The 21,364-nt window shown below is 39.0% G+C and overlaps 1 pseudogene; it reads left to right on the top strand.

Annotated features, from left to right (window-relative positions):
* The first annotated feature begins 10,535 nt into the window (after positions 1–10,535).
* LOC117693499 (proteasome subunit beta type-3 pseudogene) lies at positions 10,536–11,156 on the top strand (annotated as a pseudogene).
* Positions 11,157–21,364: the final 10,208 nt, after the last annotated feature.

Here is a 21,364-nt window from a genome sequence, read left to right on the forward strand (position 1 = left end):
CTTGGAAATTCTCCTACAAAGAGACTTTTCAGAGTTCTATATGGACAAGATCAGATGGACTGAACTTACATGTACTGAATGGTCCAAGCAGCACAGCAAGAAGTGACAATCTGATGCTGGAGTGCAGAAACCCAGATACTTCAGTTAAAACTGAATTACACAGTCCCCCAGCTGTGGAGACGGCCATCATGTTGACAGTTTGCGTATAAATTCTCCCGGAATTGCTTCTAGTTAAGGGCTTGCTCAAGCATGAGTTTTCTTCATCTCAAGGATAGCCTTGACCCAACAACTGACTGACAGGGGAAGACAAAAACTTACCACTGAGGGACCACCCCAGCTTCACAGCCACAAACACTACCACAGGGCAATACACACAGAGAACACAGTTCTCATATGCATGCACCAGTTAATGTGGTAGGGTTTTGTAAAGTAATGGCTGCCCCTGGTATAGACAGCTTATCATAAAATAAATTTTCTTTTCCTTTTTCATTAATGAGAGCATCTATCACTTGATTTATGCTTTTAAGTGGGTGTTCATGTTCTGTGAAGAAATATTTATAAGATATGCAAATATAGAGAAAGAACAATGTATGTTCCTGGAAGGAGTTCATGTAGAGACCTCATCAATATCAATTTGTATCCATGCAAGGCTTTTGCAATTATAGGAAGAAAAGCAAAGTAGAACAGTATTATATGAGATATGTCTTCAAAGAAGACCTAATCCAATTTTCTACCAATTTATCCTTATTGAGCATCATTTCACAGGGCACCCTGTACTCCACCCTCATCAGTCCTTGGATCTGGATAAGTTACAGGAATAAATACTGAAGATAATTCCTATACCCAAGCTTCTCTACCATCAGTCTGTAATATGAGAAGTATGTGGCTCTTGCCCTTGACTGTTGGGAGCTGCAATCTAAATATAAATCCTCACTGGTTAGGGATGACTGTTGCCTGATTGCCGATGTGATGCTGGCTATGAGTCTTGACACGCCAAAAAGATTTGAATGTTAAGATGCTCAGCAGGCCTTGGGAAGGGTTCTGAGATTGGTCTCCTCTTTTGAAAGAAGAGTCAGTTTAATGGACTTTGTGTCCCTCTCTCCTGCAGAAAGACATGGGTGCTCATACCCCAGGCCAGGGTACACTAGCTCTGTTACTTTATATCTTCTGTTATGAGTCAGGATGATACAATTTGCAGTATCCCTGTGGCCTCTCACGTGGGCTTGGAAACATTCCGGTTTCCTAGAACGGATGCTAGCATCCTCCTTGCCAGCCTTCGTCAACAAAGTACCATTTTTTTTTTTTTTTAGTTCTGAGAAAATTTCTCTCTGTGGGGTAGCTTGCCCAATGCTTCTCCTTCTTTAGAGACTAGTCCTCAGCACCAGTTATTTATCTCGGTTAACAAGGCTCAAAAACATCAATTGGAGAAATTTACAGGATCATTTCTGTAGCTGGAGGTCAGAAGCTGCTCAACACCAACATTACAGGAGCATTCAGGAACAAGCAGTAGCAATTTGCTTCTCAGATTTATCAGAAACTCTAACAGAGTCACCACATTGCAAAAGTCATCTATTACACCTTTCTTCAAGGTGTAATAGTGAGTGAGGAAAATCCCTCCTATGAGCTACACCTAATCTTGCATCCCACCAGAGGGGTTCAGACACTGGCCTGCATTAGAATTCACTAGCGATTTCCTTAAACTCAACCTCAAGGTCCCTTCTGAGTTTCTGATTTAGAAATTTGAGGCAAGTCCCAAGGATGTGCTTTTTTACTAAGCTTTCAGAAAACGCTGTCTCTTCATATCCGCACTCTGTGGAGCTCCAGTTTGTATAACACTAAGCCCCTACCATGGATAAAGCCACAGCGTATAACTTTGCTCACTGCTAACTCCACTTAGATGAGGATTTAGAAGTCCCTGTTTAGGTCGTATTTAGATTTCATTGTTATGTCTTAGGGATCTATATTTTGATCTAAATATACTCTTAACAACAAAATCAACATAAACAAAGTAAATAAGAGAGGTTAGAAGGGGAAGCTGAGTAAGACTCTGATACCTGCTTTCTGATCATATCTCAGATCCACAACAAACCAATGGGCCAGTCACAAAGAAATCACTGTGACAAGAGCACTTCAGTTAACATGTGTACAAGCAGAGGTGACTACCTGAATATTTAGGGGTTCAGTAATCTTATCAGCCAGGCACTGGCAGTCCAGCCAGCAAAAGCCTTTTGATTGTTTTCATCCTCTCTGAAAACAAAACGCTGGGTCAGATGAGAACTCAATTGATTTGTGAACAGTGTTTACCTCCTTCCCTTGTCATCTCACAGGCGGCCAATTGATTGCATTAAAGATTAATTAATGGGGAAGCTTGGGCACTAACTATCAAGGAGAAAGCTCTTCCATAATTAAAAGTTCTGCAGCAACTGTCATTCTGGATACTGTGTCTTTCCAAATGATGGTGGAGAGGTTTCTTTAAAAAGCATCTGGGGAAACTCAAGCTGCAGTCATGCAACAGTGCCAATCAGGGTGGATTTGGGTGACAAGTGAGTAGTTCTTGCTAGAGAAGTCACAGGGTTTCTGGTAGTGGTTTTATCCACGTAGTGCAGCAGCAGATGCAGTCAGCTCCATTCTTGTACCTTCCCTTCACCATCCGTCTCATCTCATTCCCTTAAATGTCTTCTTGGTCTAAAGCCATCCTTTAGGAGCTTTATTATTTCAAAAATAAAAGATGAACCAACTTTATAAGGATAAAAATGCATGTGAAACAAGACACATTGCTGAGATTAGAAGAACGTAGTAAGAGCAGAATGCTATCCACAGCTGCAAGTAGCTCAGCCTGGGCTGCAGTCCACAGCCCAAGGTCCGCTGTCTGCTTTCTACCCTTGAAATGTGTCCTGTGCCCTTGAGAAGTGAGTTGCTCATTTCCAACAGATTAGAAAACTGAGCCTTGCCTAAAAGAGTTGCCTGAAGTTTTTCTTCGAGCCAACAGAGAACTAGGCTTAAAATAAAATACTCTCCATCTAAGATGTTTACACTTTATTTTCAAGGTCCCATCTATGAATGACTATTTCAGCTACAATATATTTACAGGACTTGGCAATCATTTGATGGGTGTGGGGAAATGAAGGATTCAGAATCAGTCTATCAGCTGAAGGACTGTACAAATTCTTCTATGTTAAATCCATTATTGATCTTTTCACTGGACAATGAGGTTGAATGCAGATAGGAATGAGAAAGGATGCCTACTGGGAAGTATAACTCATCTGTTGGATCCACTGGACAAATGTTAACTGAGCGATTAGTCTCTGCCTGCACCAGGCTCCATGCTAGAGACAAAGAGTGAGCAAGGCTGATACAGATCAATGGTACAGGATTTGTTAAGCATGCACAAAGACCTAGATTGAATCTTAACATGACAAAGGAATAAAACAGCCAAAGTAAGCAACAATAACCAGACCTTTGACAGCAGTGAGCTAGACTATTCAGAAAGACATATACTAATTAAATAGCTTTTGTGGCAATCACAAAAGGCTTACAAAAGAGAGGCACCTGCCACAATGAGCAGTTACCATAAAATGTCTTACATTTTGATGGAGTCAAGAAAAAATTTTGGAGTAATTGGAAGACTACAAACAAGAAAATGTAAAGTAATTTGGGAAATAAAATGAGAAGAAACAATAATAGGGCAAGATAGACATGCAAAGACCCAGAGGCAAAATATCAGAAGACAAGTTATAAGAGGATAGAGGTGGAGTCCAAGGAAACAAGAAAAATCTAAAGTCTATAGAAGAGGGGAGCTGCAACTCTTTGGGGTTTCCTGAGCATGGAGAAGATAGTGAATATTTTAAGCAAAGTAAATTATTTGCTTAAATGCATTAAAGTGGGAAACTATATTAGTCAATATTTTGTTGTATAATAATCTCAAAATCTCAATGATTCAAAATTGAAATAGTAGTTTTCAAGTTTCCATGTCTTCAGGTGAACTGTGGTTCATCTTATTTTTACTGGGTTTGGAATGTCAAACCATACAAATATGTTGAACTACTTACATGTGGCCTAGAAATGCTACTTGAGACACAGTTACATAGACAAGTTGAACATCAGTGGAGCAGAGGGATATGCTCCCTTAACTCCAGTGCGTACATGACAGAGTTCCAAGCAAAGGGAGTGGTATAGTAATTTCTACAACAGAGAGAACAGAAAAAAATTTGAAACAATAATTCCAGCTCTCGTCGATGGGTAAGATGACCAATGTACAAACTGTAAAGCTCCACTTTGTCAACAGGAGAAAGAAACTACTATCAGGAACTAAGGCAGCATTAACCCCAGTGGTGTTGAGATGTTCATAACTGATAATGTGGGATAAAAACTTGCTATGCAGGCAGAGGTCATGCAAACCTTGTCCATATGGAATGGCCTAAGTTCAAAGCAACTAGCACCTAAATAGTAAAGTCATGTAAGAGAGAACTTACAGATCATTAACCCGACTATACTAGAACGATTTTGAGAACAATAGAAACCAAAAACATCTGAGTTGCCCATAATCTTCATGATCACTGCAAGGTACTTCCTGTTTGGATATTCTGAGCTTTGTCAGTTGGGTTTCTTCAAGGTGCGCAGTGCTGTGGCTGAAATGTGTGGTATAGAAACTAATACGAACCACCTATATACTGTTGCTCAAAAAGTATTTTTCACTGAAAAGCTTTTTTAAAAATTAACAAAAGACCTATATAAAGAAAAAGAACAAAGGCATTGATTCAGGAATAGAATAAATTGTGTGAAGGAGATAACATTCGTTTTGAACTATAAAGGGCCAGTAGACATATTTGGTAAGTTAAAATAAAGAATACTTTTTGGTTCATAGAAATGCTTCAGCAAATAAAAAACCAATACATAATTATTGATATAGGAAATATTATATAATGCTTGGAAAACAGTGAATAGTATTTCCTGACTTTCATAGCAATTTTTCCATCTCAAAGAATAAATTACAGCAAATTTATTAACATACCATGGAATTTTATTTAGCATGGACAATTTTTTGAGAATGTAAATATTTATGAAGCTATACCTCTTTGTAGATAAAAGATAAGCACCATTATAACTAATATTTAATATAAGAACATAGTGCTGATTCTAAAGGCCATTGGTTGCAATGCTTGATAACATTCAATGTAATTATCAAGAAGGTTACTGAGCCAGCAAAAAATACAGCTCATCAGTAAAATCCTAGAATTGGAAATGGCTTGGAACTGATAAGAAGTGTGCTGGAAACAGCAGAGTAAACACATCTATTTGAATCAACTGATAACAGTGTCTGTCTTAGGCAGTTAAATGTTACAGTTGCCATATTTAATTCTCCAGTCAAATTCATGATGCAGGTTGGCAGTCAGTCCTGAAGAGATAAGCAGTGTGATTCTTTGCCTCCACAAATAGAAATGTTCCAAAGATGCTGACCTCATCAAAGGAGAGAAGAACTTAAGATAATCTTACAAATTAAGTGCAGTATGTAAGAAATAAATGTAAAACTTAATGAGTCTAATGCTCTGATGCTGAGAGATAGGAGAGTCGCCAGTACTGGACACTAAAAAGAAGAATGAGTAAGGGCAACCAGGGTAAAGGTAAGGGACCTGGGGAAATGGCTCAGTAGGTAAGAATGTTTGTTGAGGCTGAAGAGATAGCTCAGCTCTTTGGATTACTTATTGCTCAAGCAGAGGACTTGGCACACACATGGTGGGTCCAGTCATTACTAAGTTACAGGAAATCCAAAAGCTTTTTATGACCTCCATTTTTATCAGCCATACACATAGTGCACTTACATACATACAAATAAAATACGCACATAAAATAATGTGAAAACATTAAAAAGAAAAAGAGTGCAAGTGTTGCAAACACAATGACATTAACTCAAATCCCCAGCACATATATTAAAAAGATGTGTGACTTTGTGTGGATCTATAACTCTAATAGTGAGGAGAGAGGATAATCACTGGAACTTACTAGCCACTAGCCTATCTCCAGTGCCAAGGACCAGCCTCAGCTGGGATACTGGTTTTGAGCAACAGGTGTCAGGGGGTAGTAAAAAAAAAACAACTCAAAGTCAAATTATGAAGTACAAGTTGACAGTTTATGTTCTGTTCGTGCCAGCTTTCCAGATAAATCTCTTTCTTGAGATTACTTTCTGTTGCAATTCTCAAAACTCTCTGGATAGGTCATCTCTTGCAGATCAAAGGTCCAGTCTTTTATTTGCATATTAATTCAGCCATCACCCCAGGATTCCATGAATCAGCATTCCATGAACCCAGTCCCCTGGTTTTAAGAAAAGGACAACAAACACATTATTTTAACATTGCAATCAAATCCAGAGACCTGCCTGCCCTTGTAAGCATGGACAATAAGCTAGCTGGGTGGGATCTCACGTTGAGATTGCCATTTCTACATCACCTGGCTCTAACCTAGCTCTGTTTCAGGCTGACCTTGAGCTCAGAAATCTGCTAGCCTTTGCATCTGCCTCCCTTTGTACCTTTATGACAAGCTGTCTCACAGTGCAGCTGCCTCTGTTCTTTTAGGTCTGCAAAGCTCCTTATATAATTCATATTGCATCTTACATTTTTCATAGTTGAGAAATTATATATTCTTGAACTCGTGTTTTCAGAGTTCTTAAAGTCTCTCCTGAAGGTCTCGGCATTTACCATTTGGCTGAGACATTAGCCACCCCTTCACCTCCCAAAGTGCTTGCTATCTTTGATTATTATGGAGTCATTAACTTGGCAGAGACAGCATTCCTCAAAGGAGGAACACAAAAATGCGTACATTATACAAACAAGCCTTAGAACCAAAGCAACTACCAATACGGGTGGAGCCCCACACCCTGCTGGCTCTGTTCCAGAGCTGAAACCATGTCACACCACCTCTTGCATGGACACTTTGTTTTAGTGGATTGTGGTAGGACATGATAGAGCAAGACACCTGGCCTCCTCACAAGCTTGCCTGTCTTACACATACATGCTCACACACCACAGAGAGAGATGGTGAAGGCAGGTGTAGATACATTGAGTTTATTCAATAACAGCAATGACACAATGAGGAAATGCCTAATATTTATTGCATTAATTTGTATTGAATACTTTTATGCAAAGAAGGTTTGGTAATTGACTAAGTCCCTGCTTTCATGGAAAAAAATATATATAGCAATAATACTAATAAAAACCAAAACAGAGTGGAGAAGAGTTGTGGTGATTCTAAATTATTCAGCTTGCAATATGCTTCCATGGAGTTACCTTCTTCCTTAATCTCTGACTCTAGAACGAAAGTAAAGTGTTCCTTGTCGTAGATGAGAAGACCTACAGATATTAATTGTATCACTCAACATGAGAGGCATGGACAAAGGTGGACATGCAGGGATGCAGTATTTGTTGTACATTTGTCTAACACCCTTTAAAACAGTGTTTCTCAGCCCATGGGTGATGACCCCTTTGGAGGTCAAATGACCCTTTCACAGTGGTTGCCTAAGGCCATTGGAAAACAAAGATATTTACTAACAGGTATGAAGTAGCAGAATTCCTACACTGGGTTTGAAATTATAGTCAGGGTAAAAGTCAGTAAATGTTCCCATTGTCCAGTCCAATGTGGGGAGTCTCGACCTATGCCCATCTAGTGGTACGGGTGGACTTCTTCACCTACAGCTTGGCTCTTCAGAAATCTACAGGCTGCTCATCATTCCCTAGGGCCATCAGGGGACTGTACAAAAGAGCCTGGGTAGATAAAAGGAGAAAACTCAGAGATATTTTAATTATTGATAATGTGATACAAAATTATTTTCATGTATTTCCATTGTTGAAAATTAAAGTTTACTAAAAGGATGAAGGGATCAGCTTGAAGTTAACCCCATGTTATAAATCTTTACATTTATTTATACTACCCTGGTTTGTAAAGTGTAAATTAGAGGCTGGTTTTTGCTGACTTCTGTGATACTGACATCTCTTTATAAATCACCAGCACAGGTTGCTCCCAAAACTTCTTTAATTAAACAACTTTTCCCATCCTATGTCCCTGTAGGAATAGGTTTTTGTTTTTTTGTTTTTTGTTTTTTCATTTTTTAGTTTGTTTTATTTTTTTTAATTCAAAATGGCAAATATATGAAATAACAAGCTAGAGTACATAACAGAACCAATTCATGGAACATAAACAAACTGAAGATGAAAGTGATGTCATAAAATGCCCTGCCAAAAGAGTTTATAATAAATTTTTTTTAGTTTTATCAAACAAATGAATAAATGGATTATAACATTCAAGTTAAAAATAGAAAGTATCAAGAAAGGATAGCCAATTTTAAAAAGTTCCACAAAAATAATTAGAAATATTTAAAATATAAAATATAGTAATTTAGCTAAAACAGCAAAAATCCTCAGACAAGATAATCACCATAATGGATATAATTGTGCTTCAATAACAACCTGTTCTGTTGTCTCTATACTTCAGTTTTAAACAAAGTGTTTGAGAAAATGCTAAACCTACAATTCTAAACAAACCTTGTTTATTGTTCAGTAACTTCACATTGATGGCAGAAAACTTAATGAGAAGATGGGAGACATGTCCAAAGCAACCTTATTCAATCAACAAATGTAGAAAACTCGCTAAATCTTACTCAACAAAGAAAATGCTACTTAAAACAATGATAGGGTTTCATTTCACATACATCAGAATGGAACCGACGTAATCAAAATAACACAAACAAACATTGGTGAAGGGTGACAATGGGGAGTACCGTGCTATACTGATAATCAGAAACTGAAACATTTAAGTTGTGAAGCAACTTATAATATGTAATCCAAGCCAATACTTCAACCCAGCATTTCTGATCTTCATTGGTTAGAGTTCATATGAACAGTTGCTGGAGAAGATTTTAGTGCAGCATAATTTGCAATAGTCAAAGAAAAAGCTAAAGTAGAGTGATTTCTCATTAAGAGAAAAAAATAAGCAGTAAGTGCTTTATTCATTCCTTGCAATATGTGAATTAAAGTTGAAATGAATAAAAAGAGAGAATTTTGTATCAATGTGGTTCTAGCTCAAAAACTAAGTTTCAAATTAAAATTATTATTTGCATGATTCTGCTCACTAAAAAATTTAAAACAAATAAAGCAATGGTCCATTTTTCATTAATGCATATGGAGTAAAACTAGGATTTCTAATAGAATTGAAGATCAGAAGCATGGGTATTTCTGCAAAGGAAGAGAAGAGATGAGTTAATCTGAGGATATGAGACTTTTTAACTGTATCTTTAACATTTTATTAAAAAAAAAAAAAAACTAACCCAATGGGAGACAGGTAGAATGAAGGAAGAGCATTGAGGTCCCAGAAACCAATGGAAGTGTATGACATCACTTGATTACCAGGAGACCTCACACCACAGCTGTGAGGAGAGGACTCTGTGCATGCGCTGGATGTTCTTAATCAGATGGGGCTAAGCAAAGCATAAACCCCAATTAACACTAGACACAAAGCTGAGGTCTGCTGGGTTACAGGCACACCCATGAAAACAAGAGCAATTGAATTTTAGAAGAAAAACTGCTATAAGAGAAGATATTCACAACCAGAGAGAGAGAAAAAAAAGCATTTCTGAGTAATGATTTAAAAACAACCCTCAAATAAAAAGGGAGAAAACAAAAGTTGAAGTGAGATTTATGCTCTGAACAAAATGCCAATAAAGAGAATAAAAAGGTAAACTGAAGAGCAAAAGAGAAATCTTGGAATTAATTATTTGCATATAGTTTCCAGAATATCCTCTGTTCCTTTACATATCTCCCTGTGGGGTTATTTTTTTCAGAAATAAAATAATAAAAAACATAGCTAAAATCTTGTGTCCCTATATTGACTAATTCCTTCCCTTTCTTTTTTCAGAAATAGGCATGCTTTAAAATTTTGATATGCATATACTAAAACGTATATATTTGGACTTATTCCCAGGAAAACCGAAAGAATATCAACAGAATGCTTTTTCTTTTAAGATAATCATGGGACTGGAAAGATGATTAAGAACACTGGGTGTTCTTCCAGGTGGCTTGGGTTTGATTCTCAGCAGCTACATGGTGGCTCCCAACCATCTGTAATTCCAGGTGCAGGGAGTCACTGCTTTCCTCTGGCCTCTGCAGGAACCAAACAGGCTCATGGTGCATGATACATGTGCAGGCAAAACACCTACATGCATAATTAAAAAAAAAACACATAAGCCAAAAAATAAATTAGAAAAGTATCAAAATGGTATTACACAAAATAGTTCTAAATAAGTATTTTTGTACATTTGTTTTATCTATGCATCATATATGGTTTATAAATGCATTAATCATCAGAGACCTATGAGTGAAAATCATAGATAATACTGCATTCAAAATGACTCTACATGGAGCTTCACAGTGCTATCAGGAAGAAACATTCACACTGCTGACAAAGGACAAATTAGTCAAACCACTTCTTAAAAAACGAGAGCCGGTTTGCAGGCAACTCAGTGGCGGCCGTGTTCCCACTATCTCGCAATCATGTCTATTATGTCCTATAATGGAGAGGCCGTCATGGCCGTGAAGGGAAAAGAACTGTGTGACCATCGCTGCAGACAGGTGTTTCGTGATCCAGGCCCAGATGGTGACCACGGACTTCCAGAAGATATTTCCCATGGGTAACAGGCTCTACATAGGCCTGTCCAGCCTGGCCACTGACATCCAGACAGTTGCCCAGCTTCTCAAGTTCCGACTGAACCTATATGAGCTGAAGGAAGGTCGGCAGATCAAGCCTTACACACCTGCATGAGCATGGTGGCCAACCTCTTGTATGAAAAATGGTTTGGACCCTACTATACAGAACCTATCATTGTGTCCCTGGACCCAAAGACCTTTAAGCCTTTCATTTGCTCTCTAGACCTCATTAACTGTCCCATGGTGACTGATGACTTTGTAGTCAGTGGTACCTGCTCTGAACAAATGTATGGGATGTATGAGTCTCTCTGGGAGCCCAACGTGGATCCAGAACACCTGTTTGAAACCATTTCTCAGACCATGCTGAGTACTGTGGACTGGGATACCGTCTCAGGCCTGGGCATCACTGTCCACATTATTGAGAAAGACAAGATCACCACCAGGACACCGAAGGTCCGGATGGACTAAACCTGTACTCTGGTCCCATCTCTCTTTTGTTGTTTTTCTTTTTAATAAAATCGACCTTCTTTCAAAAAAAAAAGACAACAACAACAAAAAACCTTTAACAAACTCAGTTCAAAACAGTTGTGCCTCAGAGACCAGCAACTCCACCATAGTTGTGCCCTCAACAGACATTCACAAGCCTGTCGGCTTAAGGACATGTCCATGCCATTCACTGTATTGGCCATTTACAGCCACTTCAATTCACACATGCTTCAGTACTAGAATGGCCAACTGTGATGCTGTGATAGTTAATGTTGAACTGACCTCAACAGGATCTAGAATCACCTAGGAGCAAACTTATGAGCATGCCTATGAGGAATGGCCTCCGTGGGTTGGTGAAGTGACAAGATTCTCCCTAAATGTGGGCTGGGGTCCTGGACTATACAAATACAGAAGATATCAGCACTCAGTGCTTTCTGCTTTCTAACTGAACATACAGTGTGCCTGATTGCCTCAAGCTTCTGTCGTGACTTCCTCAGCATAATAGAGAACTCTGCCATCAGACTGTGAGTCCGAATAGCCTCTTCCTTAATTTGCCTTTTTACGCATTTGATGACCACAGTGAGAAAATGACTAACCCATATACGTTCATATATAATAGTATGCACAAAGAAATGAGAAAGAACAGCCTGTTTCTATAGACAGCAACAAATACCACAAACAGAATGAAGAGAAAAGACAGGCAGACAGCACATAGTACACACTGAATGATGCCACTTACACGCAGTTCAAAGAATGAAAGCTCATCGTTTGTGTTAGAAGTCGAACCAAACCAGGGAAGTGGCTGAGAGAAGAGGGAGGGAGGGTAAATGTTCTCACTCTTGATCATAGTTGAGTTCAGCTTGTGAACATTTTTTCAGAGTTATTGTGTCCACAAATAGTTTTTTTAACAGTTAAACAAAAAAAAGACAAAACATCCTGGGGTATAGTGGCACATGACTATAATTCTGGCACTCGATAGGATAGGCAAGAGGATTGCCTACAGTTCCAGGCTAGCCTGGGCTGCATAGTGAGGTCAAGATTGTGGTGGGTTATAGAATAAGACCTTAGCTTAAAAAAAATAATGAAGGGTATACAGTCTAGATGTCCTAAAAACCTAAGGGAGAAAGCTCAACCAGGGCTTGTTTGCATTTCTCTTGCAGGTTACTTCATAGGCAAGCTCACAAGCTGGCTCCATCCCCTGGAGTTGCCAGCAGACTGTATGCTTAACTTGAGACATAAAATGTCCTAAAGGTTGGCAGTAATATTCAATACCTCCATTTGATGCAGGCAAATTCTGTAACTTCAAAGGTCTTTTCATGTTCTGAGCTGATAGAGGCCTGTGGCTCTTTCAGTTGCTATTGAAATATGGCCTTTGGCATTGCCCTCTTAGAAGACTTCAGCTGCTGGTGGCAAAATGGGAACCCCTGCAAATGGTATGGTTAAAGCTGTCCTATAGACACACCCCAAAAGCTGATACTCTACCCAGAATTCCTCACCAAAACTGACTGCCTACTGCAGGGTCTTACCTGTATGTTGATTTATGCAAAGTACTAAAGGTAAAGTTTTTGTTGAAACCTCTTTGCAAAGGACCACAGAGCAATTTGTCAGTCCTCTAGGCTTGCACAAGCACAAGCTGAGAACTGTCACCACAAACCAAGCAGTGTTTGTTAGACTGCTGTATGTATTCACTACTTCAGCAAACAGCTCCCAAATCCCCTGTGTATAGGGGTACCCATATGGAGAGACTTCAGTAGATAACTCTGTCATACACTACATGGGCTACAGAACAAGCATCTGAACCCAACTGCCTTGCTTTCATTGCCAAGACCACAGCCCAGGTCTCTCATACCTATGAAATTCAAGATATATTCTTTGTTGTTGTTGTTGCTGCTGCTGCTGCTGCTGCTGCTGCTGCTGCTGCTGCTGCTGCTGCTGCTGCTGCTGCTGTTTAGTTTTCATCAGACAAAGAAAGATTTATTAAGGAAAGTGAGAAAAGAGAGTGGGAGGGGCTGCAAGGGAAGAATGGGTGGGGTCATGTTCTTATGCTGCCTAAAGCTGTTACACACAAAGATGCTCAGAGGTAGAATCTAGTTGCCAACTGGATCAAATTAGGAACTAGAAGATGCAGTCAGCAATATTCTGATAGTTTCTTTCTCTAGTAGGAAGGAGGGAATAAAGAAAAAGTTTCCGTAACTTCCATCATTCCAGAAGTGAAGACCGAATACCAGGGAAGAGAAAAGAGGTTTTAAGGTCCATTCAAAGCAAGGGTGAGTAGCCAAAGAGCCATACTAACTGCCCATTCTCAGTCTTTAACTTTCAGGATGTTGGTGTATTTTCCAGCCCACAGTCAGAGCTTGGTGTGACACTCTTACTTATACTAGATAATTAGAGAAGCCAAGAACACACAAAAGCAGATACAATGTCACCTTGAAGTACGTTTTGTCACACGCAGCTATTTAATACGCTTGACAAGTGGCAATGCGTTGATGAACAAATTTGCTTCACATAAATTCTCTATTAAATTAAGCCAAAAGGTCCCTCCCTGTAATTTGTGTTCGCATTCTAAATCGCGCCTTTGAATGGAACGTATCACAAGTTCAATTTTCTTCACTTAGGCTGTTCTTCAAGGACTTAAAAAAGCACAAACATTATCACCCTCCCTCAAACTAATTCTTCTCAAAAATTAAACCCTCTTCTCCTGTGATCACCTTTAATTCTCTTGTCATTATAGTACTTTAAAAGACTGCTAAGTGGTATGACAACTTTTATTTTTAGCATATAGAAATCAAAGTTTATTATAAGGTAATTTTCAAATCCAGACAAACATAAATACTATTTTAAAAAGCCACTACTATGCATGGATGTGAGTCACATACATACACTCAGATGCACACACATACACATAAAATAAAAACAAGTAAATCTCTGAAGGCCATGTTGATGTCCATGGTCTATGCTGATGCCAAGGGCATGTTGGTATCTGTCATCCATGCTGCCACTGAGGTCCATACTGCTGAGGTGGCCCATGCTGCCACCAGAAACCATGTGAAAGTCCGTGATCCATGCTGTCACTGGTTATTACAATCAAGAAAGCTTCTTATACTTTGGTATGGATGATTGAGAAACATTGAAGACTTTTGTGACAACCTCCCTTCACTCCCCCCCCCCCACGCACACAAAAAGAAAGAAACAGTCTAGACAGAAAGTCATTGAGAGAGTCCTAAAAATTATGATAAAGACACTGAAGGGTAGCTCTTTAAAGTTGACTGCTTCCAGCAGGAGGGTAGGGAAAGACTCAGTTTTCTTTAAGGGGCTGGCCACTGGGAGTTTGACTATGTTTCTATAGCATATTGGCTACACATTGTATTTGGTATATTTTTTCTTTCTTTTTTGTCTTTTTTTTTTTGAGGAAATTGAAGCAAGTGTGGTCAGGGTACATCTCATGAAATTTCTAAATAATAAATAAAAATATTAGTTGAGAAAAATTAATTAAATAAATAAAATCTTTTTTAAAATTCAAAATCATTACTAATTCCCTTGTAAAAAATTATTATTGTTAATATCTTATTGTATATGTGTCCAGAGTACTTTTCTATTCATAGTAGACATAAAATTTGCATGCTTTAAGACTGATCCATACCATACTTCCTCAGAAAATTATTCAACACAAAAGTGAACATTTTTTTCTTACCAAATGTGGCAGAGTGAAAGGAAATATACATCTGGGAAAAGAGGAAACGCCCTTACTCTCTTGTATTATAAACAAAGGTAAATGGCTCAAAAATTATTGTAAGAGCTCTGAGAGATGGCACAAAGATGGTGACCAGCTAGAGAGACTGTGGTCTGCTGCTTTCCACACTGGCTCTGGAGGGACTTATATTCCAAAGCACTAACGAAACACAAAAAGGCAAAGGGAAGCAAGAACTCTCTACCTTCTCTGGCTAAAGGACTGGGAAGTTGAGGCAACCCCAACCCCTCTGCACCTGTAGGTCATCTGAGAAAGGTTCTGTTGATGTTAGAGATGGTGAAAAGAATTTAATAATCAAAAGTACTCACCTGTCAACTCTTCTAGCTACGGTAACACAAGATATGCCCACTGGCCCAGTAGAGGCACACATGCTGTGGAAATAAGCAAGCACTTTCTGATTAGATTTAAAATCCACTTCACAAGATGGAATCCGTGACCTATACTGTTAACTAGGGCAAAAGTACCTGACTGGCTAGGACATAGGCCCTGAGAAAGAAGCTAGTAAATGGACAAAGTATTGAACTGCCCCTAAATTCCTTTCTTTATACCTATAGATTCTTTGGGTATATCTCTTCTTACAGAAGTTTCCCTCCAGCTTCCCTCCATCCCCGTGGATGCAAATAAAAGTGTTCTGAGATAAAGAAATTTTAGCAGAATTTACTGCCAGCAGGCCTACTTTTGAAGTATGGCCAATAGAAATTTTAACAAAAAAAGTTAATCATAACAGATGCTACAACATTCGTAGAGAAAAAAATTAAAGGTTTCAAAAGTAATTCACCTTGAGAACTTTTGAATCACATCTTTATATTACTTGTATTAGAATAATATGCAGCATGTGCTCAACATATCTAAATTCTTAGGACAATTATATTGGTTACATGGAGAGACAAAGCTCTAAATAGAAGCACAACTTCGACAACTGAAATGAAAAAAAAGTCAACACTGATCAGTGGTACTCAATTACTGTGTAGATACACACATTTGTATGATTCACAGGTCAATTGCCAATGTAGCTGTGCAAAGTGATGCATTTAAAGGTATAAGGAAAACCAACTCAATCTCTAAGGCCCGTATTCCACAGGAAGACAAGAAGACTTAGAAAAGGAGGAAACAGAAAACAGATAATAAAATGGCAGGCTTAAGCACTAATGTATCTACAAATGTTTTATTTTTAAAATGTAGTACATTTGTTTATTATCAGTGGTGGTGGTTCTCTCTCTCTCTCTCTCTCTCTCTCTCTCTCTCTCTCTCTCTGTCCTCCTCCCCCCTCCCTCCCCCTCCCCTTCCCTCTCCCTCTCCCTCTTTCTCTCTCTGTGTGCATGTATGTGTGTTTACAAATGCATGCCACAGCCTGCCTGTGGAAGTCAGAATATAACTTGCAGCAGTCCATTCTGTCCTCCTCCTGTGTAAGTCCCGTGGACTGAACTCATATTGTCAGGCTCTGCAGCAAGTGCTATAACCCATCAGGCCCTCTCACCAGCCTTCTATGATTACGTTAAACAGAAAATGCTGTTCCACTTTCCAAAAAGAACTTGAGTTTTAAAAATAATAGCCTGATTAATTTCCCTCATGATCCTGCACAAAGGGTCTGTCTAGAGTAATAATTACATGTCCAGGCAACTCTACTCAGCAAGGGTATTAGGAAAAACATGGAACATGGTAACACAGCCACATTGTGACATATTATGAACAGAAATAAAGACAGTTTATTAACAACTATGGATGATTCTATAAGAACATATCATGGTAATTCATGAATTATACAGTTCATTAACTCAGAAGTGCATTATATTTATCTAATTTGCATATAGATAGATGTATGTATCTCCCTCTGGGAGGGTATAAGAAAGCAGAGCAGCTCACCTGGTAGAAGCCAGGAAGCAGAGAGACAGAATATCTGCATTAGCCATCTTGACTCCCTGTCCTCCCTTTTTCCATATTCTATGGAGAACCCCTCACCTCAGTTCACCCTCTTTATAAATTATCCCCTAAACACAACCAAAAAACTCCTTTAGAAAGTACCTTGAAGGTACTTCTCACTCCAAGTTTTCAATCAATATTAACCATCACAGTGAATGACAACTGTTTACAAACATTAATATCATATAAATATTACACATTACATATTTTATGAGTCTCTTAGAGAAAGTGTAAATTATTATTGTTGTTCTTATTGTTGGTGTTATTATTACTTTATTTTTATTATTACTATTATTTATAAGTAAAGTTTGAAGAAACCAAAGTTGAGACTGAATTTTTTTCAGGTTACGTTGTCAAAAATTAAAAGGCTAAACTATTTCAGGTCCTCTGACTCCAAATGCTATAATTTTTCTCCTTTATCATGTACTTCCACAAGAGTTCCCAAAAATGTGGCTATGTCCTTATTTCTCAGAAGACTTGCAAGCATGAGAAATCTAAGGATACAGAGCTTGTATCTAAAGGTAAATCTCACAAGCGCAACAGGCCAGGGAAGAACAAAAATGCCACAATTCTGGGAAGAATTTCCTTACCATCCTAACGTCAAGAGAGACTGTTCACTGGCCTTTGAGAAAGAGCACGTGATCATTTAGTACACTTTTGCTAAATACATCATAATAAACAGAAAGAGTTCTATGTGACACTGCAGAGGACTGCAGATCTCCTTCCCCAGTAACAAACTAGACAATATGAAGACATGCACAGTGCCTACTGATACTGAGGAGATGGAACAGGCATGGTGCATATAAACTAGCAAAGGGGGAGCTTATGGACCTGGCTTTGAAAAGCTGGTGCCTCTGTGCAGCCTGGTCTCTGAAGACACCAGTGAGCATGAAGTGCTTTTTTTTTTCTTCAACGTAATATTTTTATTGATTATTGGTTATTTGAGAATTTCATATCATGCACCCCATCACCCTCACTTCCCTATCCTCCCAAGTCCATACCCGACCCTTACAACTACTCCAGCTTGCACCCCTGCTAGAAGCTATCAGTTGTAGAGAGCTACACATCAGCATCCTTATCACAATTTTTAAGTCTTCTTCAATGCCTTTCTAAGGTGTTACTTTTTTCTTTGAGAGTGTGGAGATATGTTTGTCACAGAAGCCCTCTACATCCCTCTTCCTTAACTTTGAGTCTACAGTCACCAATACCACTGCAAAAGTAGCTCCCTGGCCCTTTATGGTCAGCAGAAACAGGTATCATGAACTTACATATGGTTTCTGGAGACAGACCCCAGACAGTCACATGGTCTCTGACATCAGCATATGCCACGGACTTCAGCATGGTCTCAATTGACAGTACAGACCACAGACATCAACATGACCCTCTGCTGCAGCATGAGTCATGCACAGAGTCATAGTCTTCAGAAGCAGCACAGGACAAGGACATCAACATGGCAATACAAGCCATGGATACCAGCCCAGCCCATGGACATTAGCATGGATTTAGGCAGCAGCACAGACCACAAACATCCACATGGTCTTGGTTGGTGGTAACTCAGCCCACAGACATCAACATGGCTTCAGGCAAATATCTATGGTTGGGGCAGCCATAGAGGGCCATCTCTGGGTCCATGATCCTACAGAAACCAGGGGCTGTGTTGACGTTGGTGTTACCACCAAAGGTCATGCAGATGTCTGTCATCTTTGCCACCTCTTGAGGCCATATTGATGAGCTTAGGCTAGTTACCTAATTTCTTTGAGACTCAATTTCCTAAGCTGTAAATAACTCCCCCCAAGAGTCATGAAAATAACATGAGAAATTATCAAACCAAAATTCCTAGTAGTTTCACAGCAACATATTCTGCCCACCATTTTTCCCATTTTGTGCCCACTCCGGTTCTTCTACTTTGGCCACATATCATGGCAGATCTTGAACCACAGTGAATACATGGAATCTTGTTAAATGCTTTAAAAAGTAATAATGGCATTGTGGTGGTTTGAATGAGAATGATGTGCAAATGCTTACATATTTGAATGCTTGGTCTCCAGTTAGTGGATTATTTAGGAAGATCTAGGAGATGTGACCCTGTGGGAGAAGATATGTCCTTGGAGGTGGGTTTTTGAGGTTTCAAAAAGTCAATGCCATTCTCAGTCCCTTCTATCTGCCTCATATTTGTGGGCCAAGTTGAAACCTCTCAGCAACTGCTTCAATACCATACCTGCCTGCCGGGCATCATGCTCCCTATATAATAGTCATGGACTCTCCCTCTAAAACTGGAAGCCCCCAGTAATCTTTCTTCTATAAGCTTCTTTGGTCATAGCGTTTTGTCAAAACAATTGAAAAAAATACCTAAGACATCATGCATCCTAAATTTATTTTGTAAATAGTGTTGATCACATCTTAAAAACATTTTCTAATGTGGCACTGAAAATAAAGCCTTTGTAGGTGCCAGGTCTGTAAAATACATATGAGTATAACAGTAAGGACTAGACTTGAGCAGTTAACTTTGTCAGTAAAATACTCATCTTGCAAGAAATGAGGGCCTGAGTTCAATTCCAAGAACCCATAGAAAAATGCAAGGTGAGGTTGTCACACATGTCAACTGTAATCATGGTGATGGGAAGGGTTTACGGGCCTAATTCTTGAGTTTCAGGCTAACGAGAGATCCTGTCTTCGAACAAATGGACAGCATTCTTTTTTTTTTATTTATTTTTATTGGATATTTTATTTACACTTCAGATGCCATCTCCTTTCCCCACTTCCCCTCCCTAGGAAACCCCTATCCCATGCCCCCTTTTCCCTTTTGCTTTTATACAATTTTTTAAAAAATGTTAATCAAAGGCTTTATAAGTTTGGTAATGCTCAATCAGAAGTGTAACCCAATACCCAACCTAGATATATCAACTATCTTTGACTGGTGGAGGAGACAGGTGAACATCTGCCTCCATGTCTCCCCCCCCTTCTCTCTCTCATCACCTAGCTTCTCTCCTTCTTCTCCTCTCCTTACTCCTTCTCTTCCTCTCTGTACTCCTACCACCTTAGCTCCTCCTACATATCACCCTTCCTGTTAAAATAAAACTTTTCTCTCAAAATACAATTAGAGCATAATTGTACCAATTTGTACCAGTGAGATACAAGATAGTCCTAATACCCAGTCCATCATTTTGTTGACTAATCAGAATCTCTGTCATCTCTCCTAACTAAAACACTTAGTTCTGAACCTGGCTTTTTTCTTGGCTTTAGAATGAATGTCAGCTGAAAACCATCCACTCAAATCTTTTCTCTCAAAGTAAATAGCCAAGATTGGCTATGAGACTATAAGTTTTCAACCCCATCAGAAATCCAGAATGACTGAGTTAACTGAAATTATGGGAAGCACAAAGCATAGCTTCTAAAACTTAGGCAATTTATACAGACTGCTGAACACCTGGACAGTCCCTATACTACAAAACGTTGGAGGATCTGATCTTCAGCCTTCTGGCCCAGGATCATCTGACAGACCTTAGTGATACAGAATTATTAAGGGCTGATTACTCTGTCTAGGAAGATATAATCAGTCAACTATTCTGCAAGTGTGTCCTTTGAAATGGCTAGCCTGTGAGCCTGTGACTATAGCAAATTCATGGCTTTGAGTTTATTGTTAGGGTGTTTTCTATATTTTATTTAGAAATAGCTGAGAGGAGTTAACAGACAACAGTCCAGATTACCTTACATGGATAGTTGGTTTTCAAAACGTCAGAAGTCCACAGAATTGACATTACAAACATTTCTGTATTAATGTTCATTTTGATTAGAGACCTGTCTGCTCCTGACAGCTTTCTGTCTTGGATTCTAAGACGAAATTGAGCATCTTTGAAGTTGCTCCAGTTGTGGTGAGACAGCCACTAGGCAAGAATTGCCTCTTTGCATCTACAGAAAAATTACTGTCCAGAAATGGACAGCATTCTTAAGGGAAATATAGAAGGTTGTGATTCTGTTCTGAATACACACACATGAATACACACACATTCACAGAGAGAGAGAGAGAGAGAGAGAGAGAGAGAGAGAGAGAGAGATGCACACATGCACACAGAAAATAAAGGAAGTCAAATATTTCATTCCAGATGCTTTTGTTAGCAGTGATCTCCCCCATTTCTTTTTCCATGATCCCTTTGTTCACCAATGAGGTTTGCATTTGTGCTTTGAGTCCCTGGGAACTTGCTTCATCCTAGACTTGAGCTATTCAAGATGTCTAGAAAAAGGGATTTCCAAGTGTAGGTGCACATAATCAGGATCAGGTGGGTTATCCCTCTATTCGCCCCCTTTTCCATCTGCTTAGGTCCTTGCTTGTCATCTATCATGCTGGATAATTGATTCCAGATTGGAGTAATTTTTTCTTGCGTCTCCCCACTGTAGGCTGAAATGGAGAGGCTAGCTCATACTTTATGTCTCCCCCCTCTTTCTCTTTACTCCATTTTATATTATGACCACTATACCCCCCACCATGGGAAAAGCAGACTGTAGGGTTTTTTTTTTTTAGATG

Source organism: Arvicanthis niloticus, chromosome 1, assembly GCF_011762505.2.
Source record: "Arvicanthis niloticus isolate mArvNil1 chromosome 1, mArvNil1.pat.X, whole genome shotgun sequence".
NCBI lineage: Eukaryota > Metazoa > Chordata > Mammalia > Rodentia > Muridae > Arvicanthis > Arvicanthis niloticus.